The sequence below is a fragment of the Rhinoderma darwinii genome, chromosome 11 (genome assembly GCF_050947455.1).
Source record: "Rhinoderma darwinii isolate aRhiDar2 chromosome 11, aRhiDar2.hap1, whole genome shotgun sequence".
Lineage (NCBI taxonomy): Eukaryota > Metazoa > Chordata > Amphibia > Anura > Rhinodermatidae > Rhinoderma > Rhinoderma darwinii.
Genome location: NC_134697.1, coordinates 35,072,981 through 35,097,139, shown reverse-complemented (window position 1 = coordinate 35,097,139; position 24,159 = coordinate 35,072,981). Strand labels below are relative to the sequence as shown.

General features: G+C 42.9%; 1 protein-coding gene across 3 annotated transcripts in view; it reads left to right on the top strand.

Moving 5' to 3' along the window:
- The first annotated feature begins 311 nt into the window (after nucleotides 1-311).
- Nucleotides 312-24,159, top strand: part of SEMA4G (semaphorin 4G) — a 189,467-nt gene continuing 165,619 nt past the window's right edge. The window contains exons 1-2 of one of the 3 annotated variants that reach the window (XM_075841056.1): nucleotides 13,730-13,762; nucleotides 17,613-17,655. The gene's annotated coding sequence lies outside the window, so the exon portion shown is untranslated. Of the gene's footprint in view, nucleotides 480-13,704; nucleotides 13,763-17,612; nucleotides 17,656-24,159 lie in introns of those variants that run through there. The other 2 variants (XM_075841054.1, XM_075841055.1) reach the window with 2 other exon arrangements.

Here is a 24,159-nt window from a genome sequence, read left to right as displayed (position 1 = left end):
ACTGTCTATATTACAGGATTTATATCACTAGATCTTTAATCTCCTATAAATTATTCATTGTATATTGTAGCAATCATTAACTTTTTTTTTTTTAATCAATTTTCTCTCTGGAGATCAATTCTGTATCATGTCTCATTGATAAGAGTATATATTTATATATTTTGCTAGTTTTCACTTCTTGTTTTTGCAAATAACAAACATCTTTACAAGTTTACAAATATGTAGAAAAACATAATGGTCAGCTGTTTGTTGCAGTTCTCATTGTGCCACTAGGGGGAGCGGGTGAGGCGCTACCTGTGTGTTCATGTGTGAGCTGCACTTCCCAGCAGCGCGTTGTCTTTGTGAGTCCAGAGGAACCTGCGTATTTCTTGTAGCTGATCACGGAAGACGGATCCGGGAGCCCGCGAGGCTGCTAATACAGGATTTATTGGGATCTATCACTCTGAGAGCCGGGAATTGAGACAGCCCGCACGGACACGGTAAGAGCTACACAGGTGGAGCAGGGTTTGGTGCCTTGCACTAGGGGTTGTTATTAGTAACCTGTACTCTGTATGATCCACATTATGCTGCACTCAGTCCTACCCTGCACCATGTAATGAGCTGTACCTGGCTCTGCATTTAACCCTTTCATTGTTGCTGACCCCAGATTTACTATAGTACTGGAAAATGCTCTCTCCTGTCATAGGGACCTTCCATGTAACCTTAGGAAAGGGGGCTGAACCCAATGTGTTCTTGTGCACCCCCCATTGTTATACATGTGGGATATAATACATGGAAATCCTATAGGACTGCAATGTTTTATAACCTAAGTCTCCAGTATAGGCTATGTAAGTTAACCCTGCGAGATGCTGGATCAGACATACTACTACTGCTGCCTGCTTGCATATTAACCCCTGAATACAAAGCACCTATAGAGGTTTTTCATTGGATGAGACTATTATAAAGCTAGAACGCCTAAAGCTTCTGGATGTGCGCTGAACCCGATCCAATGAGAACAGTCCTGACGTTAAGAAACCATAATCGGCTGATATTAATGAGATAAATATATCATTGATCGGTAAATTGATTACATAAAAATGTAAATGGTGACCAGGCCAGTGATGGGAAATCATTACAATACCTCAGCCCGTATGGGGAGCGTGACAGGATGGCTGATGGATCACTTATTGGCAATGGCATTTTGTGAATGGGCCTTAAGTGGATTACAAGGGGTTAAATAGTTCTCTGCTACAAGCCTGATGAAGCGTTGTGTGGTAAACCTCTATAGTCCAAGTCGTTACTAATTCGGGGCCTTTATTCACGCTTAATTTTTATTCACGGTAAGCGCGTATTTGAGATGGTGCGTAACGCGATCTGTTACTGCAATGTGAGGATTTACGTCGGTGTGATGTGTGTATATCGCACTATGAATGGCTTTTCAGCACCCATTGATGGTTGTATTTGCCTCTATTACAGTTGATCTATTTCTACTATTATATCACTTGCTGGATTATCGCCCTGCGGGTTATGCGAGCTGGTGAGGATAGCGTTAAAGGGGAACTCCGGCAAATCAACTTGCTTAACCCATTGGAACGGTCCATTAAGAAGTCCCCAGATTCTTTGCTATCTGCCAGGCTGCAGGAACCATGTGATCCTTCCAGATAGTCGTGCTCCAGTGGAGATCTGGACGTTATAGGGCTATAATACGGTGCCTATAGACTGCTACGGGCCCATATTGTAGCGAAGATTTTATACAGAGGCATACAGGGTTTGTGTATTCCACGTTAGTGTGCAATGAGTCCTAAGAAATCTGCGTGTATCTTGTAGTTTACCAGGGAAAAAGAAGCTGGGAGCCAGCAAGGCTGGTAATGCAGAATTAAAGGGTTTGTTCCGGAATTCAATTTTGTGTTAAATCGTGTAAAACAACAATTTTTCAATTGGAATAATTAAAAAAAAAAAAAAATGCTCCTATGTCTTGATATTGCTGTTACATACTTGTTATGGCATTAGGTGGACGTTCTGAGAGGGAATCCTGGTGGGTCAACCCCTTTAATACAGCCCTCGCCTATCCAAGGCTCAGGATCCCCTCTATGAGCGGAGGCGGCGCCTGCTTTAGCAGCCCCAGCCTGGCCTTCTGTTAGGCTGTGTTTCCACACGGCGAGAACGCTGCAGAATTTCCGCAACAAAATTCTGTGTGGAAATTTTTGCAGCATTTACAGTAATTGAGATTTAGCAAACCCTAGGCACATGCTGCGGATTCTTTGCGTATTTGACCCATGGACTTCAATGAGGAGCATTCATTCAGCAACAAATACATTTTGTAGCAGTTTGTACAATGTTTACGCGGCGGAAACACAGTGAAAACCGCTGAAAAATATGCAGGTGCACATAAAGTTTGCTATAATCGATGCTTGACAATAATTCCGCTGGGAAAGCCGCAGCATTTCCGCAGAAATATATGCAACAGAACTCACTTTGTTGCGGATTCCCTGTTATTGAATTATATGAGGTTTTGTGAGGTTCCGCTGCATATTTTCGGTTGTAAAAATTTGCAGCGTATGCGGCCTGCGGGAACATACCCTAACATTGTCGGCCGTCGATGTAAATCTCTGCATGTAATACTACATTTCCTCTGCAGTAAACCAAACTTCCCTCCCCATGATAACAGCTGATCTCTGCCGGACCTGTTTTGTCTTTAGAGAAGGGGATATCTTCATAAGGGGCTGTACCCCAGGAACAAGACCTGGCACATGACATAACATACTAAACAATCCTCCTACAGTTCCCAGATCCGTTGAGACTCCGGTCACAAAAAAAAAAAACGGGTAACATGGAGTGATCACTAGAGTTAGTTATCCTAATCCAGCAGTGAAAGCGTTAAATGGCTGTCCTTCTTCCCCTGGCATTGGCCTTATAATTATTTCCTGGGTGTAATGAGATTGCAGGATGTTACCGATGTTTTATTTTTAAGGGGATCAAATATTCTTTACAAAACAAATTACAATCGGCTTTGGTATTATTCCTCCCAATTACTGGGTCGTTTCATGCATGAATATATGAAGTTCTGAATAAATGAAGGTATCCAGATACCCGGAGAGCACGCGCAGTCCAAGCTGACGTCACTAACACAACATGCTTGTAGTGTTTCCACACCAGAAAATAGCCATTATGTCAGGAAATACACCACGTTTATATAAAATGTACAGCCTGTAAAAGGGGTTGCCCCATTAGGGCATATGGAATCGGCACCCCCTCTATTAGCCAGAGTAAAGAGCTACTGCAAACAGCGGCTCCTCTCTGGACGACTCCGCTTGAACATGTATTACGTAGTCCGCTATTCATTTTAATGGGTGGCATGTAATACCGCATTTCGCCTACAGTGGCCCACCGCTACCGGAACCGGGTCTTCAGCGAGGGAAAGGTGGAACAAACCCTTTTAAAGTTCTTGCACTAATTTTCATTCAGTTATTGCGGTGGGGATCCGGGACCCCACACCACTCAACTGTTCCGGCTGCCTCCAGTTGCCAGAAGATATGCAGGGCCAGTACCGGAATCACTTGGCTCTGACCACTGTATAGCGGCCATGCCGGGTTACTACAGCTCTTATACTCTACTTTTATATGAGCAGAGCTGCAGTAACCCAGCACGACCACTATACAGTCGTCAGAGCCTTCTTCTGGCACCAATCCTGGATACTATGTGGTGCTGGGAGGCAGCCGGATTGACTGATCGGTGCAGGGTCTGGGTGTCGGACCCCCACCGATCATCTACTGATGACCTATCCTGTGGGCAACCCCTTTATCTTTTTTTTCTTTACTAGAAAATTTTCGGTTTAAATTATTCAACATTTTAGTATATTTTCTATTCCTCCCCATGTTCAAGATCTATGATTGCTGTCAGTGAATGGGAACATTTGTGCTTACAGATCTCGCATCTGAGCTGTGTATACAATTATAATCCACTGTGAGCTAATTACAGTATGTCGGCATGCACAGTTTCCACACATTTCAAAGTTGGTATCGAAGTGTTATTTTAATGGGACTTTTTTGGTTTGTGTCAAAGTGAATTTTAATACTGAAAGAGTTTATAAGTCAAACAGAGGAAAAGTTACGTCTTCCATTGAAATCAATGGGAGAGCGACCGACCGGCAACCTTGTGCGGCTCAATGCTTTTCTATGGAAGCTTGTAACCCTAACCTTAGTGGCAATGCGCTCTGCTGAGCATGTTTGTTTGTTTCAATGGGTAACTTCTGGCAGCTGCTTATCTTCCACGTCAACATAGTATTGGGCATGTTGAAATCCGATATACCTGATGTTCCTTTTCCCTGACATTTACTGTCTGAGGATGGTCAGGAGGCCTTTATACACCTGAGATTGTTGGCCAATTCCAGGTTCAATCAACTTTTATTCAATGTGTATGGCCAGCTTTACATGTACTTAACCTCTGGATGTAAACAAGAATGTTCCTATTCACTGACCGCAAGCAGAAATTTAGAAAATGGTGAGGAACTATAAGATATCGTGACATCAACCTGTTAAGTCAGTTATATCATGGAGCACATGGCTGATGGCCTAGAACTACAGATTAGACTTTTCTTCAATTCAGATTGCAACACGTGTCACGCAATGGTTAAAACATCGCGTTACAGGTGCCGCTATTTTCAGAGAAATGAAAGTGTGGATCAAACGACGACTTGTAACGTGACCCTCACTATCCACATATGAAGTCTCTAGATCTGGAGAATATAGATGGTTTCACTTCATAACCAGGGGCAGTGGTTTTCTTATCTTGTAGACATACGCACAGTTCTTCACGGACTTTAGCCAAATTTCAGCGGTTCTTAAATGGTCACTGTCATTTCAACAGACTTTGCATGAATCAATAGTATAAGCGACTACAGGAAACTGTAATATATTTTACTAGACAAAATAGCCTTCTTGTCGTCGTCTCCTCCCCTCTGCCTCCTGCACTGATTTATTTTCAATTCACTACTAAATCAGTCTCCCCAAAGATTTGACGAACAATCGGCTCACTGAAGGATCAGGTTACAGCAGTTCAAAGAAGAAATGGACGGGGAGGGAGACACAGAGATGCCTCTGCAGCTTCTAGTAAGTGTTCTACTCTCTCATGGCAGTGCTTGAATCACAGCTACACTGCGCATTACTGCTGTATAGTGTCTTCCATACTGCTGCTTCTGAGTATACTACAGAGATATAGGAAAGCAGGATCTCCTATTTTCTCTGTGTGCAGTATATGGGAGACATCTTAGCAGCTAGTCTACGCCCCCTTTGGAGCTGAGCTCCAGGAAAACTGACAATTAGGCTGGATTCACACATTGTGTATCTGTTGCAGAGTTTTGAGCCAATGTGGTTTCAAAAGGAAGGAAATGTAAAGGAAAAACATATACTTCTTCTTCCTCCTGGATCCACTTCTGGCTTTGACCAAAAAATCTGAATCAAAATCTGCAACAAATATGCGATGCGTGAATACAGCCTTAGAGCATACAGAGGGAAAAATGACATATACAAGTCATATAATGGCCAGAAATTAGTGTTATTCATCATGTACACACACGACAACTTATTCCGAAAAGTCACCTGAAATAACCGGTACGCTTTAAGGGCTTATTCAGACGAACGTATAATACGTCCGTGCAACGCGTGTCATTTTCACGCGCCTCGCACAGACCTGTGTTAGTCTATGGGGCCGTGCAGACAGTCAGTGGTTTTTGCGCAGCGTGTGTCCGCTGCGTAAAACTCACGACGTCCTATATTTGTGCGTTTTTCACGCATCACGCACCCATTGAAGTCAATGGGTGCGTGAAAATCACTTCGGTGGGATGCGCGTGATTCGCGCAACAGCAGTGAAAAGTATGAATGAAAACAAAAAAGCACCACGTGCTTTTCTGTTTACAAACATACAGAGTGTCATCATTTATGGCGGCTGCGCGAAAATCACGCAGCCGCGCATAATATGGTGATGACACACGCAAAACGCACACGCTCGTGTGAATCCGGCCTAAGTCTTACATTTGAATCTAATTACAAAATCCTTTTACAAGTTCTAAATTTCTGCAATAAACGCAGCTGTTTTACAGCATTTCCCCTAAAAAGAAAAATGTTCTGGGAGATATAATCTCTAAATTATCTTCGTCTCCTAAACCGTTTACAAATGCTGGGAGGCAATAGCCAATGGAAACCATGTCACATATGGACCTTTTATGCGGCTAATAAAATTGTCGCTAGTCGGCAGCACATCTTCCTGTGTAAGGGAGATGTTCTGCCGACTTGATGCAAATGCATGAGGTCAAACAATTGTTGTAATGATCATTGATCCCCATATATATTCCCGATCATTTGCTCTGTGACTGGAGCAAACGATACAGCACGTCGATCAGCGACTGTTTTGACGGCCATTCAGGCCACCTAAAAGGGCCTAAACACGTTTCCTAAAGTGGATCTGTCACCCTATTCTCTCCTGTTGAAGACCGGTTCGCTGCACTGTTAGCCGAAACGGCACCCAATTTATCGGTTTAGCAAAGAGCAGCTAGCAAAGGATATGCCACTCTAAGGGTATGTGCACACGATAATTGCATTTACGTCTGAAATTACGGAGCTGTTTTCAGGAGAAAACAGCTCCTGAATTTCAGACGTAATTGCTCGTACTCGCGTTTTGCGTGGGCGTCCATTACGGACGTAATTTGGAGCTGTTCTTCATTGGATTCAATGAAAAACTGCTCCAATTACGTCCCAAGAAGTGTCCTGCACTTTTTCTTTTTTTCTTTTGACAGCGACGCGTAAAATTACAGGTCCTCGGCACAGTACGTTGGCAAACCCATTGAAATGAATGGGCGGATGTTTGCCGATGTAAAGGAGCCGGGTTTTCAGGCGTAATTCGAGGCCTAAAACGCCTCTATTACGCCTGAAAATAGGTTGTGTGAACCCAGCCAGCGTCGGCAAACATCTGCTCATTCATTTGAATGGGTCTTACGATGTTCTGTGCCGACGGTCATTTTTTTTACGTGCCGCTGTTAAAAGTCGGCGCGTAAAAAAGACGCCCGCGTCAAAGAAGTGCCTGTCACTTCTTGGGACTTAATTGGAGCCATTTTCCATGGACTCCATAGAAAAACAGCTCCAATTACATTCCGTAATGGACACAGCGAAAAACGCCTGCACATGCCATTACGTCTGAAATTCAGGAGCTGTTTTCTCCTGAAAACAGTTCCGTAATTTCAGCCGTAATGGACTCTGCCGTGTGAACATACCCTTACTAGTGACTGACGTGTTGCCTTGTATCTGGAGGTATACGCGGCAGCCACCCGTTACTGCTAGGAGGGGCAGTAGGGTTGGGGGAGCGCTCCTCCCATGAGTACTGCAGACTCCTAACTATGAGTCCACTGTATTTACTATGTGCTAGTTGCTATTTTCCAAAATGCAAAATATTTTTGTGTGATTTGGGCTAGTTGATAGACGTCTCCATACTATGCTGCCCTTCAACAGGAGAGCATGGCATGATGGGGACCTGCTAGAACTTCTTTGGGCCAGGCTTTATATTGTATTTTTATCCAATTCCATTCCGCAATGATCTGGGATTTCCACCTTTTCTCATCTGTTAACTCCGCGCAGGACATGGTCTAAGGATTACACAATACATGTGCTTAGTTTTAAACTTGCATTTCACTTCTGTGTGCTGTTCCCTCAGGTTGTTTAAAGTTCCCCTCCGTTTATTCCTGGTTGTATCTGTTTCTTTCATCCCTGTTTTCCAAACGTGTCATCCACTATATTATATTACAGCTCCCACAGGGTTCATCCTCCTGCTTTGCCAGTCTTCTGAATAACTCATTTGCCTGTGTACGCGGTAATCTATGCCATGCTATTATATTCTTCCATAACTGGAGTCTGTAAAGCTGGAGAAAACGCTGACTAGACTTTATACCATTTTGCAGAAAATGACAACTCAAGGACTTCTTCTAGTTTATGTTCACACATGGCAGATTTGTTGCAGACATTTCTGTCACTGTTCCATTCATTTAAATGGGGTTGCAGAAATTCATTCACATGATGCATAAACCGCCCCATTCTCATGTAAAGAATGGATATTTCATTCATTTCACTTGTGCAGATATTTCTATAACAAATCTATCGTTTGAGTATTGATTGGTTATAATGACAGTTGTTTAAAGGAATTCTCCAGGAAAAATGGTTATGCCTAGTGCTGGGTCTAAGGGGGCGGGGCATGACACTGGTATTCTCTGTTTAGTGTTTCAGTACCTTTGTCATGCACCACCCACCCAAGTCCTGCAGCAGATCGCTGTGATAATTTCTGCTTCCGACTGCAGAGTTTACTGACCAGACATCTTTGACCCCTCGCTTCTACAGCCCATCCTTACCCTCCATAGCAACACAAATTCTGACCCCATCCCCTGCCATCAAATGCACCCATGGGTGTGAATCAATATTCATACATTCCATTTTTGTCATGGTTTTACAGTGATTATTATTATTATTTTTTTTTTTTTTTCATTGAGTGTGGGGGCAGGGCTTTTTAGTCACAGACATGAATGAATTTGATCTGGACAGATCTGGTAGCACATAGATGATAGGTCAGCGCTTGTATTAAAAAAGGTCAGTAGCGAAACAGACATTTATCATTTGTCCGGCATTTTCTAAGATATATTGCAGACATTGTTCAAATTAATGACCATTTTTGCATAGCGCCAACCCCTCTCCACAGATCCAGTATTGATAAATCTTCCTCTGTGTTGCTTCAGTCTGCAGGGAGCCACAAGTAGGAAAATAGAACGACAGAAGCAGACTGGTTCATTTATATGGCCATCTACTGTGTATATGACGGGCTATAGTCTGTTCTAGATGGACTAGGCTTCATAACTTAGAGTATATTGTAGAAATATACCATCACTTGTTTTGGCTGTCTTTGGCCAGCTCAGTTAGCATTGTTTCCTTGAAGAATTGGGGACCTGGGTTCAAATCCAACCAAGGACAAAATATGCATGGAGTATGTATGTTGTCTTTGTGTATGTGGGGGTTTCTCGTGATCGGTACACCAGTTTCCTACCTACTCCAAGGACATACAGATAGGGAATTTAGATTGTGAGCACTCCTGGGGACAACTTCTGTACAGTGCTGCAGAATATGTTGGAGCTATAGAAGTAATAAAATTTTATTTATATATATATATATATATATATATATATATATATATATAATATATCATGAGAGCGGCCTAATATGTGCAGAAGGTTGGGGTGAGGGACCTAAACAGAGGGGTGGATATTAGGATGAAAACAAAAAAAGGTATCTCATCTGTGTGACCTGAGATTGCCTATAGAGTGTGAAAGCTTTATCAAAATCATCTTTTTTTTATTTATTTTTTTTTGCGCTCAGGTAGAAAAAAAACTTCAAATTCAAGTGCCCCTTAGGCTATGTTCACATGGAGTTTTTTGACGAGTATTGTGACGCGGAAACCGCGCCAAAAAACTCGTCAAAAACGGCCCGAAAATGCCTCCTGTTGAAAGAAGCGAGATGCCCTATCTTAGAGTATTTCGCAGCGTTTTATGCCTGCGGCTCCCAATGGCCGCAGGCGAAAAACGCAGCGAAAAAAAGCAGCGAAAATCGTCGTGCAGGGAGAGGAAAATCTGTCTCAAAATTTTGAGGCAGAAATTCCGCCTGCAAAAAACTCTGTGTGAACATAGCCTTTCAGTCGCCAATTGACAAAGAGCCAGTTTCTTTATATTTTTGCGTAAACCAACTATATCTAGAGAAATCCAAAAAACCTGTGTAAGTAGTGGTCTGCAACTTGCAGGAGTTGTAGTGCCACAGGGTGGGGACACCTGCCTTAAAGGGGTTGGCGAGCCACTTTATAACTCACCTCTGAGTAAGAGTGGAGAGCCGCTGTGGTGATGCTGGACCATCCTTGCATTACATGGGCAACAATTAGTGATTGATACTATACGACATAATGCTGCACGGGAAATGGGTGGCAAGATGTGGCTTTCCCTGCGGATAACCGCTGATTGCTCTGTTTGCTGGGATTAGATCGCAGCATCGGCTTCCTTTTCAGATACTTTTGCTAGTGTAATCTACTGAATTGATGTCAAGTAATACTGGATAAAAACAATGAGCCAGGTGGCCAATTCACCGTTCTTGAGCTATTTTTTATTATATTTACTGATGTTGTACTAGAAATACAGCTTCAAGGTGTATTGCTACTTGCCGTGTTCTATAGTATTTTCTTTCCTTTTAAAGAAGTCTAGTTATATTTTTTTTTATTTTTTTTTTATTCCTTCTTCATTTGCCACTTGACCTTCCTCTAAAAGCCATCATGATGATTTAGTATTGACCCTCATATTTCACAGTGACAGATCTGGTGTTGCGCAGCTCTGCGCAAACCTTTCCGTAGAGACAATAATGCTAGAGCAGCAAGACTACTATGATGCTGAAATAGACATACTTTCAAAACCCAAGAACGTGCTTACGATAGGGGGATCTTCTTTGGTTGCTATGATTTATGGGGCCATAAACTGATGCTGAACCAATGTTGTAGCATTTTGGACACCGTATTCTGGACCTTCATGTTTATTTCGTTGTAGTAATATGATCACTGGGGAATTCTTGAACAACAAACCTCTAACATGGGTTGGCACCAAGGTTTTCCCATTTCCAGAATGGCAAATCTGGTTAATTTATTTTAAAACCCACCATATCCTTGCATAACTAGGTAGACTTAACTTTCAGAACTTTGACCTGTCATATTGGTTGTCATTCTAATATATTTTAGCCTTTTTATTATGTTTTTCCATTTGTCTGTGATAGAATACAGGCGGGCTGTTCTGTCTACATTGTGATCAGTCTAAGGCCCCCTGCACATGGTCGTAGCCTTAATCCCGGTCCGTGATTACGTCTGCAGATGGCAGTGGACAGTCACCGCATTCGCAGGCCGTGTTCCCATTATAAAGTATGGGAGCACAGTCCGTAAAAAAAAATAAAAAATAGGACTATTGTTTGCTGAGCCTTTCTACAGCCTGGGCACCTTCCCGTAAATATACAGGGAGGTGTCCGTGGGCAATAGAAATGAATAGATTCGTACTTTAATTCGCAATTACGGTCCGTCAGTTATGGCCGTGTGCATGGGGCCTAAGGCTATAATAAAAAGTTGATCTTTTGTTATCAAAAACATTGATTCATACCCATTGGCTTGACCTGTACAAAGACACATGAGACTGGGGCAAAAGTGCAATGTCCTGACAATAACATCCTGAAGCCATGGCCATTTGTCCCATCACTGGCTAAAACCATATTTCCAGGCAGGGTTATCCTTGATAAAAGTCCACTTTTGGCCTTAAGCTACAAAGAATCATTGTGTTACAACCGAGGCAAAAAATATAAAAACAATTCCGAAAAATAGCTGCGTAGCAAGAGATGAACTTGTGAACGCTGCTATGGCACAGCCCACTCGGAATAATGTGCACCTGCCAGCCTTGCTTGGCACATCTCCGTAACTTTCTTTTTCGATGTGGTTGACTGCATGTAACGTGAGTTTGTTTACCTTCATTTAATATTTATCACCTGTTTAAACTCTGCTCTAGTGAGTGAACTCACAAATAAAAGAAATCTTGGTAATAATGATGATGAAGTGACCTTTGGTAACACGGAAAACATATTTTAATAATTTAATAGCATAGATATGGCAGTGAAAATTATTTCCCGCGGTTCACACCATGTCGATTATTAAACAAATAGTTTTATTCAGAAATGCGTAGCTACTTTAAGGTGTGAAATGCACTGGTTTGTTTTCACTGTTAGTAACTAGGATCTGAAATACAGGAAAGAGAAACGCGCACATGCAAACGTTCACACGTCTTGGGCTAGCCCAGCCCGTCTGGTCCGCTCCATCAGGATAGCTGTGTAGCGCAAAAGTAACTATTGGCTTTGATAAAGTCAGGCCACACAGTGCATCGCAGCTTGCTACGTTTGGTTCTGCAGACCGGTCAGAGTGCCCATGGTGACCCCTGTCGGGGGGTGTGTGTGTGTGACCTCGGGAAGAGATGGCACCAGGATGGGAAGAAGACAAGCTGTTTGATGCTCTGGGCAATGTTCTGCTGGGAAAGCCTGGGCCCTGGCATTCAAGTGGATTTTACTTTGCTACGTATCGTCTACTTAAACATTGTTGCAGACCACGTACACTACTTTTTCAGCAGGATAATGCCCCCTGCCACACGACAAAAATTGTTCAGGAATGGTTTGAGGAACATGACAAAGATGTCAAGGTGTTGACTTCAATTTCCCCAGATCTCAATCTGATCGAGCACTTGTGGGATGTGCTGGAAAAGTGGGAGGCTGCGCCTCGAAACTTACAGGGCTGCTGCTTAGGTCTTGGTGCCAGATGCCACAGTAGTTTTAATCTTGTGGCTGAATGTTGTATGATCTGTAGCTTTACCAAAAGTTAATGTACACTTGAGGTGCAAAGTAAAAGAATCATCTGAACTGGAATTTCATGGCTGTGTTGTAAAATTGTCACCGGTTGTGTAAAGTTTGACCTTGTTTCTGGAATTAACTGTGGGGTGGAGGATGGCTGCTACTAGCTGATTGGCTGAACATTCTGGAGCAATTGGTATTTGTCAATGCAGAACAAAGAGCAACACATGATGCAACCCTTCTATTTTTCTTTTATATATCAGCAATAGAAACGCAGAACTTAGACATACTTTTTTTTTTTTTAAGTTTTCAAAGGGGTTGCACCAGAATCGACACAGGATAGGTGACGATTGACTGATTGCTGGAAGCCCTACCGATCACGAAAACGGCTCGTCCTGAACCCACGCACCTCACCAAGTCACCCCCCGCCCTCACTGCGGTCGAGCAGCCTTATAATAGTCGTTACAGGGCTGCCACACACTACACCTAAGACTAGTGCTACATGGTGACATTTGGTTACGTGCAACCTTAGCGTTTCTCTACTGTATGAAGGGAAAAAGTAGTTTGATCCCAAGAATAACTACATGGTCAAAACACTTGTGTTTATCTGCATCGATGACCTCATAAGGAATCTCCTGAAGATACAAAAGTATCGCACTGAATTTACCACGACTCTCATGTCACCAAATTATACTGCTCTGCAGCAAGCGACTGGGACTCTCGACATCGTAAAGGTTTCCTAGGCAAGCGGACTGACTGCTTTCCCAGCTGCATATCCCATAGTGACTACTTATCTGTGTATTTGTTAAAAATAAATTTTCCAGTTCTCGTTTTTCCTGAGCATTGTACTGCTGGAGGGGCTTATCTCCTTCCTACATGGGGGGGGGGGGGCCCTCCGTGCAGGTACTGTATGTGGGCCCAATGCTGTCCAACAGCTAATTATTCTTCAAGAAGGAGGTGATCATCATTACTCTAGCAAATCCTTCACCAATGTGCATTAAAGGGGTTGTCCGAGATATATTTTAAATTTAAACACACAATGCACACATTAAGTATTCCCTAATATACTTACCTGTGCAATCTTGCTTCTGTTCTCCGTTCTGGCAGCTCTTTTCTGCCGATCACATGTCTTCTGACGTCACGTTTTCTTCCTCCTCCACTGTCGTGTCGTATCCCGATCACATGGTCTCGCCCCAGCGAGACCTCGGATGGGACACGACACGTCACTGGATACGTGACGTTTCTGCGCATGCCCGCCTGCCCAGCCTATGCATCTTTTCACTGTGAGCGCGCCTATGCGTGTTCACAGTGAAAAAAGTGAAGAGGGACGGCACCCGCGGACTAGAAAGGTACAGTGACCTCTGTACTTTTAGTTCTTCCCCTATCAAAGCCTACACATAGTAGGCTTTGATAGGGAATTATACAACACGATGCAGCACACGGGTCGCATGCAGCCCTTGAGGCTGTTATCTGCGGCCCGCGGGACACCGTACTTTGTTTAACAACTGGTTCCCGACCGCTGGCTGTGTTTTTACGGCCAGCGGTCAGGGACGGGTCCTTAAAACCCGAGCCATAGACTTTCTACGGCTCGGGTTTTAACTTGCTGCCCGCGCGATCGGGCAGCTGAATGTCGGGTCTCCGGCTGTCAGTGACTGCCGGGGACCCTGAGGAGAAGACAGAAGCAGCTTTCGCTGCTTCTGTCTTCTCCGATGTCTTTTTACACAGCGCTCAATGAACGCTGTGTATAGGAATAGAGACAGCAGCAGCGGCGCTGTCTCTATTCCTCCCGGTGATCATGTGACTGGTCACATGATCACCGGGTGCCGTTACTTACAGACTGTTGCTGGGTCTAACTAGACCCAGCACAGCCTTATTAGTGACAATCGTCACTATGAGGCCTCATGCACACGACCGTAAAAACTCCCGTTATTACGGGTCGTAATCACGACCCGTAATAACGGGCTCATAGACTTCTATTGGCGACGGGTGCCTTCCCGTTTTCTCACGGGAAGGTGCCCGTGCCGTTGAAAAAGATAGAACATGTCCTATTTCAGGCCGTAATAACGGCACGGACAGTCCATAGAAGTCTATGGAGCTCTCGTAATAACGGGTGGCTACATGTGTGCACCCGTCATTACGGCAGCGTTGCTAAGCGACGTCAGTAAATAGTCACTGTCCAGGGAGCTGAAAGAGTTAACTGATCGGCAGTAACTCTTTCAGCACCCTGGACAGTGACTACCGATCAGTATAAACCTGTAAAAAATAAAAATAAAAGACGTTCATACTTACCGACAACTTCCTGCTTCCTCCAGTCCGGTCTCCCGCCCGTTGCCTTGGTGACGCGTCCCTCTCGACATCCGGCCCGACGTCCTGGATGACGTTTCAGGCCATGTGACCGCTGCAGCCAATCACAGGTCAATCACAGGCTGCAGCGGTCACATGGACTGCCGCGTCATCCAGGGATGTCGGGCTGGATGTGAAGAGAGGGACGCGTCACCAAGACAACGGCCGGGTAAGTAGGAATTTCTTTAACTTTTATTACAGAAAAGGCTGTCCCTTCTCTCTATCCTGCACTGATAGAGAGAAGGGGCTGCCGATTAGTGCAGTGCTATTTTGCCGCCAAAAACGTGCTCGTAAATACGGGTGGAATACGTGTGACACCGGACCCATATTTACGAGCACGGGTTCGTAAATACTGGTGCAAAACGGGTGGAATACGTGTGACACCGGACCCGTATTTACGCCAGTATTTACGGGTGGGAAAAAATACGGTCGTGTGCATGAGGCCTGAGAGGGCTGATTTCCCCTGTAACTGGGGCTGCTGTGCAGCCCCAGTTACAGTGGAAAAACATGTAAAAGAAAGAAAAAAAATATATAAAGTTCCCCAAAGGTCTTTTCTGACCTTTTGAGGGACAGACCATAGTAATAAAAAAATTATAAAGTAAAGTGCAAAAAAAATTAAATAATAAATACACATAAAATACCCACCCCAAAAAAATACCGTTCCCCCCGCCAATCATTGTTGTAACGCTAGCGCTGACCCTAGTACCCTAATATAGACATGTAATATATAAAAATTTACGGTAGACAATGACGATCACAAATAAAAGGTCTATTTTAGGGTAAAACTGTTATTACCAAAAAAAAAATAGCTGAAACGTAAAAAAGCTTTTTTTTTTACTATTATTTTCAAACTTTATGAAAGAAAATTCTAAAATAGCAAAAAAGGTGTGTATAAAAACGATAAAAAATGAAACCTGCATTGTCTACGGAAAAAACATCGCAAAAATCACGTCGTTAGCCCAACAAATAAAAAAAGTTATAGCCATTTAACGCACACGTACTAAAAATGGCTAAACGGTGTCTGGTCCTGAAGGCGCAAAATAGCCCGGTCCTGAACTGGATAAGATCTTCTGGGGTCCTGTATCTAAGCCTACATTGTTAGGGTATGTTCACACGAGGGCGTCCATAACGGCTGAAATTACGGGGATGTTTCCGCCTGTTTTTTTTTAAGCGGAAACAGCGTAGCAAAACTTGTAAAAAACGGCCCGAAAATGCGTACCATTGATTTCAATGGGAGGCGTCGGCGTCTTTTTCCCGCGAGCAGTAAAACTGCCTCGTGGGAAAAAGAAGCGACATGCTCCATCTTCGAGCGTTTACGCCTCTGACCTCCCATTGACTTCAATGGGAGGCAGAGAAAGCGTATTTCCGTTGTTTTATGCCCGCGGCGCTCAATTGCCGTGGGCGAAAAACATGACGGAAAACGACGCGAAAAACGCAGCAAAAAAAACCGCAAAAACAACGCCAAAAAGGCTACGATAAACACCGCGAAAAACATCGCAAATAAAGCCGCGAAAAAAAAGGCAAAGAACACCACGAAAAACGCCACGAAAAACGCAGAAAAAAAACGCAAACAATGACGCAAAAAAAGACTCGAAAAACGACGCAAAAAAGGTTACGATAAACGCCACGGAAAACGTTGCGAAAAACATCGCGGAAAAAGCCGCAAACAAAGAGGCAAAGAACGCCGCGAAAAACAACTGGGAAAATGCCACGAAAGACTCAACGAAAAACGCATCAAAAATAGCCGCAAACAACGATGCAAAAAAAGAAACGATAAACGATGCGAAAAAGGCTACGATAAACGCAACGGAAAACACAGCAAAAAAATACGCAAACAAACAAGTAAAAAACGCCAAGATAAACGAAGAGAAAAACGGCCCGAACAAAGGGTCAAACAAAACCGCAAACAAAGCCGCAAACAGCGCACAAAAAAATGACGCAAAAATCAACGTGCAGGGAGAGGTAAATCTGCCGCAAACTTCAAGACGGAATTTTGAGGCAGATATTCCTCCGGCAAAAAAACTCAGTGTGAACATGGCCTTAGTGGAGAGAGACATGAGATAGAAGAGGGTGGACGAGGGTCAGGGTATGTGCACACACACTAATTACGTCCGTAATTGACGGACGTATTTCGGCCGCAAGTACCGGACCGAACACAGTGCAGGGAGCCGGGCTCCTAGCATCATACTTATGTACGAGGCTAGGAGTCCCTGCCTCTCCGTGGAACTACTGTCCCGTACTGAAAACATGATTACAGTACGGGACAGTTGTCCTGCAGCGAGGCAGGGACTCCTAGCATCGTACATAAGTATGATGATAGGAGCCCGGCTCCCTGCACTGTGTTCGGTCCGGTACTTGCGGCCGAAATACGTCCGTCAATTACGGACGTAATTAGTGTGTGTGCACATACCCTTAGGGTAGACAGGAAGAGGTTTATAGACCTGAAAAGAGAGAGAAAACATAATGGGGGGAGAACGGTCACCATCCTTCAAGAATGTCAGCAAGGAGACAAGTGCAGTGAAGGATGTCAGCGGGGAGGAGCAGGGACAGCTCACGTGAACTCTTGGAAGGTACGTGCACGCTCATTGCAGCCTGCAATAAGCGTGCACGGGAAAAAAGTTTCATAACAAGGAAAGATCAACAAACCAGAGCTGAACTGCATGTAAACAAGCTGTGCTAAATTCAAAGAAGAGATGTGCTAAGTAGAATTTATTTTAAAAATAATGCTTTATTTAGGTTGTCTGTATAAGGGGTAATGTGTGACAGAGTTTTTGAAAAAATTTTGGTATCTCGGACAACCCCTTTAATACAGTCCCTTACAAGACAGTAGTAGAAATTTACATTTTTCTTTTATAGTGATGGTTCGCCCCCTTACCTCTAGGGCCCCTGTGCAACTACGGTATGTTCGCCCCGATGTTATGCTGTAATATTGAATCAAGTATACCCAACATAAGTCATTGTATGGAACACATCTAATCTATTTATTATATATTGCATGGTCACATCCATTTTATAAAAATCAACAATAAGTCTATAATTTTAAAAAAAAAAGGATTAGATATGTATTTTTGTGTAATGTTGTTTTTGTAACTACTCACATTTGTAACCTGTTAATTTTCTTCTTGAAAATAAATGGTAAAAACAGCAGCAATGTCATTCCCCCTCCCCCTTCTTCATATCCATCCTGGCAGTACTGTCACCTCTTGCTGAGCGTGGCGTCTGACTCTACGCTCTGTGGGGGGGCCAACTGATTTGAAGCTTGAGCAAATGCTATGAACACGTTTGTTGATCTGAATGGGCTTGGTGCTTGACATAGGTGTCTGGCTCAGAAAGACTGACAGGGTGCCTCATTAGCAGAAATAACTGCAGGCTATAAGAAGGGGCTACGGCATATATTGCACATGAGCACATACACATAGTACATTCAATGTTGACATCTGCTAATCAATAAACATGTTATATACTCAACCACAACAAAATTCCATCAGATATAAGTACTCTCCTACTGGTGCCCCCGATCCCTGCCGCTAGTCCTTATGATTCCCAAGAGAAGGCTTTATGTGGAAATGTTTGAGATTTGTCATCCAGTCATGTTGCGCTTGTAAGGAAGCAGTTTGGTCAAGTGCCTAGCAATAGACCCCACTGTCAAGGGTGACCACCCTGGATCTCCATTATGGTCATCTTCGTAATACATAAGAAAGGTGGAGCACAATCTGATTGCTATGGGCAAATACTCCACTTTTCCCCTCCACCGGTTTTGATATATTTAGTTATTTTCTCTCTGCTAGAGTTTTCCTTTTAAAAAAAATATTTGTGAAGGGACCTAACGGACTTCCTAAGGTCTTCAGAGCTACCCAGTTTGGCCCAAAAACAGAAGACAGGTATTTTTTTAAGCCTTATGCACACTGCCCTGTTATGAGTCCGTGTTGTACAGATCTGTAATAAGGGGGCCATAGTCTCATGGAGGCACACAGAGGCAAAATAGGACCATATTACCGACCCTTGGGGACTTTGCTGCCTTGCAGGGACTATTCAGGTGGCTTCGCTGTGTGCATGGACCCTTATTGATGGGTATGTTTTAGGTAACCAGTAAACTTGATGGGCTTCTTTCTTAGCGCTGGGTTAGTTTACCCTTAAAGCACATGCTAAACATCTAGAACTGTTTTATATCGATATGTTCTTTACATAGGTTTACAGAATTCTATATCCTAAGATGTTAATAATTTACCTACATTTCTGTATTTCCCAATATATTTGTTTCTAATAAGGGCTGCCAGTTCTCGTGTAAATGTTATAGTATACGTTAAATTGTCTGATGTTCATAGGTTCACTGTTGGAGCACTAAGAAGATTAGCAAGCCATGAATGTTTGATGGGCATGTTATGTTGTATGCCAGGCTCAGCTGGTGCAGTACAGATGATAATACATTTATTAGGAACATCAAGTATGAAGCAACAATTTGTACGTTCCTCTGGTAGATTTGACTCTTGTTCACTTATTTTCCAATTACAGCTGTCACATAACTGCAGTGCGAGGGGAATGTGTTGTGCTTTTCTTTCTTTTCTTTACCCCATTAAGCTCATAGAGGGGAATACATTTGTTCATATATATATATATATGTGTGTGTGTGTGTGTGGATGGGGTGGCCTGTAGGTTCTCAGAACTGGACATAAGTGAGTTCAGGGCCATAAGCAGTCGCATCTGAGCCCTATGGCAAATGGCCACTTTGCCACACAAGGAAAATCTAGTGTTTATTCTCTGTACTTTGACTTCACTATATTTATTATCCTGTACTGTGACATCACTCTCTGCAATCATTCTTTACTATGAGTTCAGTGTTTTTTAATCCCTGTACTATGACATCGCTGTGTGCATTATCTCTGCCCTGTCACTATTATTCGGGTGCTGTTAACTTCTGTGACATCACTGTTTGTTTCTAATATCTCTGTGCAGAAATATCACTGTGTGCATTGTCCATGTATTGTGACATCACTGTGTCTATTATTCCCGTGTTAATTCACTTTGGTCATTTATCCACGTGCTATAAAATTACTCTTTATTCTTGTGCAGAGATTTCACTGTTGATTACCTTTTTGTATTGTAAGAACGCTGTGTTTATTATCTCTGTGGTGAAATATTCTTCCATGCATTATCTATGTTCTGTGACAGATGTAATACTTATACACATACATCACTGTGTGCATTTTCAGGGATGTTAGGCTGGGTTCCGCAGTTTGTTTGTTTTTTTTGGCCAAATCCTTACTTTATATAGTTCTTCTGTTCAGGTTCCGTTCCTGGTCGTGGCTAAAAAAAAAACAACACATGCAAACTCTGCAGCAAATCTGCACTGTGGGAACCAAGCCGTTGTATATGGGGCACAAAGGCTGTAGTTACACCCTGGAACTTGTGTCCAAGGCATCATTTACACGAGCGTAATATACGCGCGTGCTTTTCACGCGTGTCGTACGCACCTATATTAGGCTGTGGGACAGTGCGTGAATTTTGCGCAGCGCGAGTGCGTTGCGTAAAATTCACAACGTCCTTTCTTTGTGCGCTGTTCGCGCATCACGCACCCATTGAAGTCAATGGGTGCGTAAAAACCACGCAGGACGCACGGAAGCACTTCCGTGCGAACTGTGTGATTCACGCAACAGCTGTCAAACTCTGAATGTAAACAGAAAAGCACCACGTGCTTTTCTGTTTACAAACATCCAAACGGAGTGTCATAATGATGGCGGCTGCGCGAAAATCATGCAGTCGCGTATCATACACTGATGACACACGCAGCTGTTAAGTGCCTTTTGCGCACGCAAAACGCACACGCTCGTGTAAATCAGGCCTTTGGTGGCCCTATAGTTACACCTATGTGGGAGATAATACAGGAATCACGGGGGCAGTCCCTAATCTGAAATCACTGCTTACAAGGATTAAGTTTGCTGCATTGATTTGCACAGCAAATCCGAAAATATAGGCAAAAATCCCAATTACAGAATAGAAAAACTAATTATCAGTCACCTACTGATTGTACGAATGGCCGTTCCCGATCATTGCCCTTTGTAAACAGGGCAGCGATCGGCTGACGAACCAGCAAAGTTTCATTCATCGGCTGATTTAATCTTTTGTTGCCCTGACCATCATCGTTCTTGACAGCACATCTCCCAGTATAAATAGGGGATGTGCTGCCGACATTATGTAAACTGTATGGGTACTGAACAACCAGTCGTCCCTATACAGTTTACATTGGCCCAATTAAATGGCCCTTTTTAAATGAGCGCCGATCCACCTTTAATTATCGCCACTCGTTACGGGCACACATCTACCCGTGTAAACTCATCTTAACAGTGATATTCTTCTCCTTGTTAAGACTTCTGTGTATTCCTAACAAGCAGAACAATAAACCTCCATGCAAGAATGCGGAGATGTATGTACAATCAGTTTTGTCTGCCGTTAACGATTTACATGGGGCTGTTATCGTTCTGAATGCTCGTATTCATTCAGATCTGCATAATCATTGCGTTGTGTAAACAGGCCTTAAAATAGATTTTAGGATTATTGTCCCTTTTTTAGGGGTGGGAATTTTTTCTTCAGGTCGGGTTCCCTGCTTTATTCCTGTGGCTGCAGCTACTAGATGTTCGGGATTAATACGGCCTGACAATATTTTTTTGACACTTTTGTTCAGTTTACAGAGCGAGTGCAGCGGCTTGTGTTAAGTTGAAATTAAGAGTTTCTGATTGCTGAATTGTAGTTTTGCAGCTCCGATATCTGTGTATTTTTACATAGTTCAGTATTTCTTCTCTGACTCTTGGTTAGGGTCTGTACACACTGCAATATACATTTGGCCAAACGTGTACCCTTTGGGCCTGACTAATGCCAAGAGTGTGTCCTTCTGGCATCAGCTGGGGTGCTACATTTACTTATAAGGTCGGGCACCGCAAAAAAATTAAAATTGCGGTCACTGGGCAACGTATACGTCTGAACGCAATGCGGATCCACTGGTTTTTGTGTAAAATGTTCTGGCCAGTTACAGTTTCTCGAGCTTAGTGTTTTGATTTTCAGAAGAGCAGTCATGTGATGTGTAGCCTTGATGCCTTTGTAGATTAGAAAACAACTTTAAAGTATGTCGAACACTTTCCACTCCGGTAAACTTCCAATTCGAGATGGCTGATGGGCCATAAAGAAAGTGTAAAAACTAATTGAAATATAATGATAGAATAATTACTTAAAATGTTCTATTAGAATGATCTAATTTTGTAGATCGGATCTGGTAGAACTTGTCATGCTTCTGCTGTGATCCTCTCCGTATTCTCCCAACAAACACAAGCTGGCTGACCATGCCAGGGATCCCTCCGCATACCCAGTGGAGCAGAGAGAGAAGCAAGATTGTGCACGGATGTCCACTTCGGTACGTTTACTGTGATGGACACAGGCTATTGAATTGAAACAGCAGGTGGCGCTATGCCAATATTCCTGGAATATCTTGTGATATCAACATTTTCTTAAGTGTAAATACAAAACATTTTCAGAATCTGGGGCTGAATTTAATTATAAACCGTATTCTTCATGGGACAACACCTTTAATATAAAATTTGTATGCAGTATGTTACTACGCTCCCCCTAGTGTCGGCTGTAGGCAGGCAAAATGTTATCATTGAACGCTATGGCTGCAGGAAGGGGAAGCAGGAGAATTGGAGCAACAAATGCTTTTTATAGTCCTTTCTTAAGAAATTAATATTTCTGTCCCTGGAATTCTTCCATGGTAATTGTTTTGTAGCTACAGAAATCTTGCCCTACTTTTTCTTGCCTTTTATAGGAAGCAGTGTTTTATGAAGCATATTTTCTGACAGCAGCGTAAAACATTGTTTGGATTATTAGTTTTTTTTTCCTCCTTAGGCTATATTCACACAACAGTGAAAAAATGTCAATTAAAAACTGATTAACTGTCAGTTTTTCCTTGGCCGTTTTGCATCGGTGTGTCTCCAAATTTTCATCCACTTCAAGTCTGTCTGCCTGATTTTAATGGCCGTTTGTCATCCGTTTGCCGTGTATTTTTCATGGGCGTTCAAGAAACTGATTAATTTTGTCATGGTTTTTTATTTCCGCCCCTTGAAAACGCTACAGTGCCCATGTAGATAGCGCCGCAATGCTCCTATAGATATTGCCCACATAGTACTGCAGTGCCCACTGTAGATAGCGGCATAGTTCCACAGCACCCACATATAAAGTGCCGTAGTGCCCACATAGCGCCGCACACCGCCTGTAGATGGTGCCACTGTGAATACACCCACAGAATTTAGTTGACAAACGAATCGGGATGCTGGGGGGGGGGGGATGTAATTTTATACCTAACCATTTAATTTTAGCAAACCATGGCTTTTGAGATCTCCTTGATATAAAAGCTGAACAGTTGGGTGTTATATCGGCGAGATTTTTGTTGTTGCTTGCTAGGTTGGCAATGAATTGATGCATTACTAGGGACTAAGCAGCCCTCCAGTTTTCTGGCTTCATTTGGACTTTTTAATCAGCGTCTTAGTATAGGTACAGAAGGATTTTAGTTAGGAAAGGCAACTAGTTTGTATTATAGACTGTTCAAGGTTTAGTGAGGATATAGGAATACCATAGACTACTACTAGTACGGGAGAATGCCTACTTTATGTTGGCTGATAACTCCGGGTTATATAGTTGCTCTCATCTAAATTGGGAGGGTACCCGAACAGGCCCACCTCCTATTGGCTAAAGCTTGGAGCTACATAAAGTTGATCTTGCACCTGAAGAACCACTGGAACCCACTAAAATTAATGGACATGATGTAATGCTGCTCTGTAATGTTCAGTTGCATGGAAACGAGCTCTGATCTTCAGCAAAAGAAAATAAAGAAGATGCTCATGTTAATTTCTGACTAACAAATCCACAATATGAGTCAGGGCTGTCCATGCTTGACATACCATGTAACGCTAACTTAGGTTATGTTGCGCTGTCTGTTCAGTTATGTTTTATAGTATTACAGCTTAATTGGCTATTGTATATTTCATATTGTTTTGGGTTCTTTATTGCCTGCAAAATGCCAGTAATCGTGTGAATTCTTGCTGAGGTCAACAGCCACTAGGTTATATATAGGAGTTGGGTGACTAAAAATATAAGAACATGAAGGGCCTGCCTTTGTCATACTTTTTTATTATGTATATGTAGAAGAAAACGCATTTTGTGGTCCTTTATATGTACAGGCTGGAAGTTATTTGATACCCTTGTGTATATTGCTGTTGCTTTATCATTGTTATCGTCATGTTGAACTGCTGGCATCCTGGCAATACTTCTCCAGTGTAAGGTCACATTGATCCTTTTCTAGAGGCCTTACACGCCAATATTCTTGGCATGGAAAGCCTGACTATAAATGAGAATATTCAAC